Source organism: Octodon degus, unplaced genomic scaffold, assembly GCF_000260255.1.
Source record: "Octodon degus isolate 3935 unplaced genomic scaffold, OctDeg1.0 scaffold00048, whole genome shotgun sequence".
NCBI classification, from domain to species: Eukaryota; Metazoa; Chordata; class Mammalia; order Rodentia; family Octodontidae; genus Octodon; species Octodon degus.
Window position 1 is genome coordinate 1,429,516 of NW_004524624.1, and position 5,666 is coordinate 1,435,181.

The 5,666-nt window shown below is 47.5% G+C and overlaps 1 pseudogene; it reads left to right on the forward strand.

Annotated features, from left to right (window-relative positions):
• The first annotated feature begins 880 nt into the window (after nt 1-880).
• LOC101580483 lies at nt 881-4,462 on the forward strand (annotated as a pseudogene).
• The last annotated feature ends 1,204 nt before the right edge of the window (nt 4,463-5,666 follow it).

Genomic DNA, 5,666 nt, shown 5'->3' on the forward strand with positions numbered 1-5,666 from the left:
GTAGCCTGAAGCTCTCCCACATACTCACCGGGCCTGGTCTAGCACTCCCCTCTTGAATTTTTTGAAACCTGTGAATTTTCACTGGATAGTGAATTGCCAGGAGTTAAACAGCTCACATAGATTAAACAGCAGGTGCTACTCATGCCATATCTCCATTCACTTCCAGCCCTTGGCAAGGGCCACACAGCCTTTGCCAGAGGGGTATGCTGAGTCTTCTCTTGTAGTATGTTTGTAGGCACATGTGAGTTTCTTTCCAGAGCTTAATGTGATCTGTCACTCTGCCTTTCAAGGGCTCCCTGTCCTTGTACCATATGGATACACTCACTTTTCAATATGCACTTGGTGAACACCAGGCATGGTGCCAGGCCCGGGGCAAAGCTGTTAAGAGTGCAAGCTGTCAGGTCAAAAAGACCCGGATTTTACTCCCATGTCTATTGCTCATTAGTCATGTGAGATTAGGCTGGTTATCAACTTCTGATCTTCAGTTTTCTCATGTGTAGAAGAGAGCTAATGATAGTGTCCAAAGTGGAAAATCATGGAGAGGACTCCAAGAGGCAGAACCTGGGAAGCACTTAGGACAGGGCTTGGCAGATGGTAAGGCACACAGATGGTAGCAGTTGCCTCTGGTATTAATGTCAGGAAAGGGAAATTAACATTGCTGGGGCCAGACACTTCCATAAATCCCCTCCACAGTGTGGCTCAGACACTGTGGGTTCCTGTTGGGAGGAGTGGAGGGCTGAGGTAGGCGGGCTGTGGGGAGGTGCACAGAAATCTGGTGGCCCTGTGGGGCTCTCAGGAAGTTTGCTCCAGGTTGTGTGGATGGGGCTCCCACTCAGCATATGGGGCTGCTTGGCTGGGAGCCGCATTTCCAAGAGAATCCATGGGTGGTGAATCTGCACTGTGTGCACAGAACGATGTGATATTTTATCTGCAGAGGGCAAATGAAGCCTGCCATGGGACTCCTGCTTCTCAGAGGACACTGCTCATCCCTCTGGCCTGGGAAGGCTTCAGTCGAGGAGCTGAGCACTCACCCATGGACAGTGAGGAGAGGTGGTGATGGTGCTGCAGGTGAGTGTGTCTCCCCTCGCTCTAAGGTGCAGGCAGCTTCTTTTTTTGAGCTGCAGATTCTTAGCGATGAAAAGAACCTTAAAGATTGTACAGTTCAGTCCTGTAGTTTTGCAGATGAGGTGATTGAAAGCCAAATGAGCAATTTGGCTTTGCTGTGACCCAGTTTTCCTTATCTTTAAAATAGGGCCATTCATATCTCTATGACAGAGGATATAGTCTGTGTAAAGGGCCCAGTGCAGGTCTTGGCTTACTAAAAATGTTCAATAAAATTAACATTCTTGTGTGCATGCCACTCACATGTTCTTCTAGGTTTCTCTTATTGCTTTGAGGTGATAAAGAGTTTATTTTTTGCCGGGGATGGGGAGGAATTTCCAATATAATTTATTTTTTGTGTGTATGGGGGCTTTAGCCCTGTAACTTCATAATTTAAACTTCAGTACTGGTCTAGTACTCTTAGGGGGAGGGGAGAACCTCCAAGACTTGGGCAGCTCTCAGGACTGCCTGGGAACACAAGTTCCTCCTTAGTAACCAAGGAATGTCTTCCCACTTACCTTCCCGGGGTGGTACAAACCTCAAGTAGAATTATGTACACAAGTAAAAGGTACCATCCTCCTCTCTCATATGTTGTCTCTTCCAGGCTCTAAAGTAAACTTTTATTTTTTTGCTGGAAGGACAAGGTCTTCAGAAACAAACTATGGGTGGGAATATGAGTTGGAGTTGATATCCTTTAAGCGAGTCTTCAAAGTGTGGAAAGCCTATGAACTGATCTAATTGATTCCATCCTGTTGGTTTTCTTCCCCCTTTCCTTCCCTCACCTGATTTGTGTGAATTGTGGGCCTTTCCCCTATATTTCTCTTCATGTAATGATCTATAGAAATGAACAGAGAGCTGCTTCTGAGTTGGTTGGAAATAATTCCACATTTATTGAGTCAGAGTGTTACAATCTGACCCTGATTCATAAGAGCTAGGGGTTGAATCCCATTACAGAGGAGACAAGTCTCTGGTTTATTTTCAGAAAAAAGGGGCAATTTAATCTGATGTATGTGATGAGGTTCCTTTTGAAAACAGCAATGGTAATTGCATCTTTCTCATGTACAGTTAATCATATCTTTTAATATTTTTTCCTTTAACGGGTTTCACTCCTTTATCTTCTAGGAATCCTTGGTAAAATCATCCCTTCTTTCTCATTAAATAAAATGTTCATTCATCCCAAACATTTATTGTTCTTCATTATCAAGCTAGAGGATTAACAAAAATCAGGATTTTCAGCAGTTAAAGATACAGGCTGGAGCCAGACCACAGAGGGGCTGCACTTGGCCTTATGGGCTGAGAAGAAAGCCAAGGTAATAGCCATAATAAATGCTGTGGAAGAAAACCAGGGATCTGGGGACTCACAGAAGGTGCAGGAGACCAGCTCTCCTGCTGTGCAGCAGCCCACTGACCCCTCATCCCCCACTGTGGCCACCAGCCCTGAGCCTGTGGGGGCTGATATTGGGGATAAGAATGCCGCCAAAGCACAGCTGGAATATGAGAATGGCTTGGGCTTTGACACTGGGGAGCTGGTGTGGGGGAAACTGTGGGGCCTCTCCTGGTGGCCAGGCTGCATTATGTCTTGGTGGATGATGGGCCGGAACTTAGCAGCTGAAGACATTGGCTGGGTCATGTGGTTTGGAGATGGCAAGTTCTCCCTGATATGCGTTGAGAAGCTGATCCCTCTAGCTCCTTCTGCAGTGCATTCTGCCAGGCTACGTACAACAAGTAGCCCATGTACCGCAAGGCAATCTATGAATTGCTGCAGGTGGCCAGCAACCATACAGGGAAGCTGTTCTTGGCCTGCCATGACAATGACGAGAGTGAGAGTGACACTGCTAAGGCTGTGGAGGTGCACAACAAGCAGATGGAACCCTTGGAGGGTTCCAGCCCTCTGGGCCCAAGGGCCTGGAGCCATCAGAAGAGAAGAATCCCTACATGGAAGTTTATGCAGATGTGAGGGTTGAGCCAGAGGCAGCTGTATATGTACCGTCTCCTCTAGCCAAAAGGCCATGAAAGAGAAGCCCAAGGTTAAGGAGATTATTGATGAAGGCACAAGAGAGTGGCTGGTGTATGGGGTGTGGCAGAAGTGCTGGAACATGGAGGATATTTGCATCTCATGTGGGAGCCTCAGTGTCACCGTGGAGCACCTGCTCTTCATTGGAAGAATGTACCAGAACTGCAAGAACTGCTTTCTGGAGTGTGCCTATCAGTATGACAATGATGGCGGCTGCCAGTCCTATTGCACCGTATGCTGTAGGGGATGCAAGGTACTCATGTGCAGGAACAACTGCTGCAGGTGCTTTTGTGTGGAGTGCGTGGATCTCTTGGTGGGGCCAGGGGCTGCCCAGGCAGCTATCAAGGAAGAGCCCTGGAGCTGCTGCATGTGTGGGCACAAGGGCACTATGGACTGCAGAGGTGGCAGGAAGATTGGCCTTCTCGGCTCCAGATGTTCTTTGCCAATAGCCATGACCAGTAAGTTGACTCTTGAAGGTTTATCCACCTGTCCCAGCTGAAAAAAGGGAGCCCATCAGGGTGCTGTCTCTCTTTGATGGAATCTCTACTGGGCTCCTGGTGCTGAAGGACCTAGACATCCAGGTGGACCACTGAATTGCCTCAGAGGCGTGTGGGGTCTCCACTACAGTGGGCGTGGTGTGGCACCAGGGGAAGATCACATCGGGGATGTCTGTAGTGTCACACAGAAACATATCCAGGAGTGGGGCCCATTCGAGCTGGTGACTGGGGGCAGTCCCTGCAATGACCTCTCCATTGTCCACCCAGCTCTCACGGGACTCTATGAGGGCACTGGCTGGCTCTTCTTTGAGTTCTACCATCTCCTGCGTGATGCATGGCCCAAGGAGGGAGATGACTGCCCCTTCTTCTGGCTCTTTGAGAATGTGGTAGCCATGGGTGTTAGTGACAAGAAGGACATCTCACGATTTCTTGAGTCCAATCCTGTGATGATTGATGTCAAAGAAGTGTCAGCTGCACACAGGGCCCGCTACTTCTGGGGTAACCTTCCTCGTATGAACAGGCCATTTCCATCCACTGTGACCAATGAGCTGGAGCTGCAGGAGTGTCTGGAACATGACAGAATAGTCAACTTGAACAAAGTGAGGACCATTCTACTGGGGCAAACTCCAGAAAGCAGGGCAAAGACCAGCATTTTCCTGTCTTCATGAATGAGAAAGAGGACAGCTTATGGTAAACTGGAATGGAAAGGGTGTTTGGCTTCCCTGTCCACTATACTGATGTCTCCAACATGAGCTGCTTGGCAAGGCAGAGACTGCTGGGCCGGTCCTGGAGAATGCCAGTCATCCACCACCCCTTTGCTCCACTGAAGGAATATTTTGCTTGTGTGTAAGGGATGTGGGAGCAAACTGAGGTAGTGACACAAAATTAAACCAGAAAAAACCCACAAAGCACAATAAAACACCAAGAACATAAGGATGGAGAGAAATATCAGCACCAAGAAGAGAAAAAGGAATTCAAAACAAAAACCACAGAGGTGGAAATACCCGAGGGCTTTTCCTTGTGAGAAGGGTTGGACATCATCTCCTGATTGTTCAATGTTAATCTTCAGTCCTAGTTAAAAAGCAAAATCAAACCCCCTCATTTCTCCCCTTTTTGGGTCAAACCTTCTGTTTTCTTCTCTTTCAGAGGGGTTTTCTCTTTGTTTGCAGGTTTTTGTTTCTTGCTGTGACTGAAACAAGAGTGTTATTGCAGCAAGAATCAGTAACAAAAGACAGTAACGATGTCTAGCAGAGGAAAGGCCAGAGAAATGAGCAAAGGGAATTCTATAGAAATCTATATATTGGGTATTTTTCTTTTTACTATATATCTTTTTGCTATTGTTGTCTCTAGCCTGATCAGATAGGAGCACAAGCTGGGGCAGAAGATCAGACACTCAGGTTGAACTTCCTCCCCGCCTCTGAGCTGTCCTACCAGCACCATTCCTGGTCATGCAGACAGAACCCAACTAGCCGCAGGGAGACGAGATCACCACACAAGATACTTTTCTACAGTATTTCAGGTGCCTATCACACAGGAAACCTTGAAGAAAACCAGTTTCTAGAAGCCACTGCTACCTCTTGTTTACAAGAGGTTAACTACTGTACAACCTGACTTCATAATGGTGCTTTAAAACAGGGAGATGGGTAAAAGCATCAGCTTGCATCTGGCCTTATGTGCAAAGGGTTTTAAGCAAGGATGGGGAAAGGGACTCAGGTTGAAGACAGCTTACTCTCCAGGGGGTTTCCCTCTTGCATTTTAACAAGCTAAAGGAGGGGAATTGGGTTGCATCCCTTCCTCCTGCCTGCCAAAAAGGGGCTCGGCCGGGGTGGTCAGGGCCTGAGAAGCTGAGCATGGACTCCATCTGCCTCACTCGGTAACCTTGGAAATTTTTCAAAGAAAGGACGCTCCCTTGGCAAGAGGGCAGGGTGAGTAGTTTTCATTCCTGATTTCTCACATTAGAAAGTGCTCCTTGTGATGGGACTAGACATAATCCAGGGTGTGGGAAAGTGACAGTTACAAACCCTACCTGCAGCAAAGAAAAAAAAAAAAAAAAA